Source organism: Anser anser (genome assembly GCF_964211835.1).
Source record: "Anser anser genome assembly, chromosome: 7".
Taxonomy (NCBI): Eukaryota; Metazoa; Chordata; class Aves; order Anseriformes; family Anatidae; genus Anser; species Anser anser.
Genome location: NC_139727.1, coordinates 3,879,818 through 3,883,576, shown reverse-complemented (window position 1 = coordinate 3,883,576; position 3,759 = coordinate 3,879,818). Strand labels below are relative to the sequence as shown.

General features: G+C 42.7%; 1 protein-coding gene across 5 annotated transcripts in view; it reads left to right on the top strand.

Annotated features, from left to right (window-relative positions):
• The first annotated feature begins 86 nt into the window (after window positions 1-86).
• USP54 (ubiquitin specific peptidase 54) overlaps window positions 87-3,759 on the top strand; it is a 101,120-nt gene continuing 97,447 nt past the window's right edge. For 3 of the 5 annotated variants that reach the window (XR_014587111.1, XM_083845133.1, XM_083845128.1), the window contains exon 1: window positions 253-601. The gene's annotated coding sequence lies outside the window, so the exon portion shown is untranslated. The other 2 variants (XM_083845129.1, XM_083845134.1) reach the window with 2 other exon arrangements.

Sequence of the window (3,759 nt, the reverse complement as noted above, 5' to 3'; positions counted from 1 at the left end):
GTAGGCTGGCTGGGTCAGGCTGACCCTGGACATAACAAGACACGACAGGAGGACACCCACTGAAGCCGCCGCCCTGTCGTGAGGGAAGGCGCCCGATCCCCACCACCCTTCGGCGCACTCGCGAGAGGAGGCGCCCGCCGACGGCGCGGCCCGGGGCCGTGGCAGGAAAATGGCGGCTCTCGCGAGAGCGCGCCTGCGGCGGCTGCCTGTAGCTATAGCAGCGGGAGGAGGGCGGCTGGTGGCGGGTATGTGGTGCTGTCAGGTGGGGACCGATTGTCCCGGGGTGCTGCTCGTCGCCCCTCAGTGGCTCTCGGAAGAGAGGTGCCATAGGTTCTCCGCACGGAGATACGCGGGGTTTGCCGCCTCCTCCTCCCCCTGTCCCGTCCCCTCAGGGGTACCGCGGAGCTGCGGGGAGCAATCCCGCAGCGGGGGGTGACGGGTCCCCTGGGAAATCGGCACCCCGAGAGCGCCCTAAAACAAAACGGGTCCTGACCGCTGGCTGTCTGCTCTTACAGCCTGGGCTCACGGGGAAGTTCTCGGCTGGAAGGCGCTGCTGAGCTCCGGTGCCGCGGTCACTGCAACGCAGCCCGAGGAAGGCAAAGTATGTATGATTTTTTTTTCTTTTAAAACCAGAAGCTGCTCGCTTTTCCAGGATCTCATTTCATTTGAAACCCTCGGTTCAGTAGGAGGATTACGGGTGGGGATTCGTGGGGATTACCGTCCTAACTATAAGCTCTACCAGTGCACACCTCCTATTCCGAGGCGTTGCAGGCACAGGGGCTTTTTGCTGGCTTTTCGGCAGAGTGCTGGTACTGAGCCTGTGCCAGCGGCTGCTTGCACATGTGGAAGGGATCCAGGGAGACTTTCGGGTTTTGGAACGAATTCTCTGTGTTACAATCCGTGGAGAAAGCATACATGCCAAATTCAGGGAAAAATAACTATGCAGTCTCACATGTAGTTTGAAATAATGAAGTATGTAATGAAAACAAACCTCTCTAGGTTTGTGCTGTTCTTCAGGCTTTGAAAAGTAAATCCAAGACTGAAAGGTTTTGTACTGCAATTTACGTGAAGTTCAATAGCAGTTTTGGAAAACAATAGCAACGTAGATAAGCATGCTTATTTCTAGAGTGAAAGAAAATGTTGCTGTGCAGAGTACTAATCTGGTGAGTTAATATGTAACTGGAACATGACAGCTTTTAAAAATAATGACCAGAAATATATTACGGACTTTAAAAAAAATTAAAAAAAAAGAATGAGTCTTTAAAATCTATTCTTATTTAGAAAGTGGTAGAAATAATAATGCTTTCAGTAGACAGGATACTCCTTAAATTCTGTTCTAGCACTTAATCAGGAGTATATCTAATCAAGCACTGTGCATATCATTCATACTGAATGAAACAGGAGAGTTTTGAAACAGGAGAGTTTTTTTTTTTTTTTTCCTCAGCTCTGTGGTGCCAGTCAGGAAGCCTTTTGCCACAATGTTCTTGGGGTGGGGTATGGGAAAAGGGTGTTTTTCATTTGTCCGGTACAGACAAACTTGCAGTTATCTTAGAGAATTTAGAAATTTTACTGCTGATGACTGTGAAAGCATTTCAGTTTATCTCTTTCAGTCAGTGCAGGTAGGTTTATATTGGTTTTTCTCTCTGTTTTGGGTTAATAATCTATTTTGGTACTGTACTCACTAGTTCATTTAAACAAGGGTAATGGGAATTTAAATCCTTCTTTATCCAGTCCTGATGTTGTTATTAGGCATTAAGCCTTCTTAAGTGAATTTTCATGGAGAGTACATAAGAGAGAAAGTATTCTTATTTTTCAGTTTTTGGAGCTTCATAAACAGCGTTACTTAAAGATAGGTTGTATCCACACCAATCAGAATTTAGTTTCCGTTGTATCTGACAGCTAGATAAGCATCAATGTGAAGGACTGCTGTCCCAAATAAGGTGCAGTGCAACTATGCAAAGTGCAGCAGATGATACAAAATGCAAACTGAGGCAGGAGGATGAAAGAGTAATAAAAAGCCACAGCTATTTTTTTTTGTGTGCATAACTTACTGTTCATAATGAATAAGTGTAATGGACACGCTTATTAACACTTGCAAAACTTATTAGTTGTTTCATTTTTTCATGTAACATTCTGAAATGTAAATTACTTAAATGTTCTTCGGTTTCCTAACATATATTCCCCTCACATTTATTCAGTTTTTTGTTCACTGATATTCCACTTCTTGCCTTTGTCTAAACTTGGCATTTTAATTTCTTTCTTTTCATCAGTAACAGCTGCAGTCACCCTTCCAGCATTATTGTGTATTTTCATCACTGAAGTTCGTTTCCTGGCACAGATACGCAGTGCTTGATGGCAGAGAGGAGCAGCAAGAATCTTGCTACTGACTGTCAAGGAATTTTGATTTGTCTTGTACAAAAATCTCTCTATTGTTCCTGTTAACTGCAAGTGAAACAATAGGCTTAGTCTTTAAGATCTGGTCTTTATCTGTAGGGAGCCCCCTTTCCAAGGCTTGCACCCTGTATGTGAGACTTCTATGAGAAATGTCTCTTGGCTGCAGCCTGGACAGTTTTTAAATCATATTACACAATATGTAGGTCTCTTTGTGTGTCTTGACAAGCAAGCTGAGCAAGCAGTTTATTCCTTTTCTATCTCTTCTCTGTGTTATATCACTTGATGCGTGGGATTTCTTGTGCTGTGTCCTGATGAAGTTAAATTGTTAGGGGGATCTCACCAGGCCTTGTCTGTGGGACACGGGAGAAGTGCTTGGCCGAAATAGGGTCTCGCTTAGTTACATGATTCTGATTTTGTAGTAGTGGACCACATGCCATCTTGATGATCCCTGTGGGTCCCTTCCACCTCGGGATATTCAGCTTGCTGAACTTAGGTGCAGTCATTCAGTTGGGAAGTGAACTTCTTGTGGCTTTCTTAAAGTTAGTGTAAATGTTCTGTTTCTGAAGGTGTTGAAAAAAAGAAGGAAAAACTTCAGTATGTTAGCAACAACTTAGCAGAAAACAAGAAAGCTGCCAGAAACAGAGGAGCCTCTTTCATATGTTGATTTTTCAGCACTTTACAAGATTTGTGAGCTGTGTGTATTCTGTTGTGGTCTTTAATGTACAGGTAATGTTTTGTGTTCACAGAATGTAAAAAATCCAGTAGACCTTGTTGTCTGATACCCTAAATATTTGAAGTAAAGGCGATCATAAAGGTGCTACGTTAAAACTTCGTGTCTCTATTCACCTCTGTAGCAGTTATCATCCAGTAAACCTGCAACGCTGTAAACGCTTGCTGTGACTGTTGTCAAACTATTAAGAGGCAAAGGAAGAAGGGTTTTGAGGCTGAAAGCTTGTTTGTTTTTCGTTTTGTTTTGTTTTTTTCAAATTATGAAAGCATGCAGAAAGTTATGCACTGTTCTGGACTAATCCGTAAATTTACTAACAAAGCAGTGAAGAAATACCTTAAAAACTGAAGTCCCTGTTGTTCTTACAAACGTTGTTTAAATGTTTTGGCTACAAATGCATTATAACAAAGTGGATGTTAAAGTTGTGGTGTTGCTTTCAGAGAGCACTCTGACCATTTTCTTCGTAATCTTTAGACTTAGGAAATACATCTTTGAGTGAGATATCCAAAGAAATCTTTATGCAACACTGTGAAATTTTATTTTCAAAACCTCCATGTTGGTGTGTCTTCTTACTTGCCTTCTTCAGTATTAAAAGCCCTGAACACTAGTAGTAAAGAGGCAGTTATATTTGACTGTCT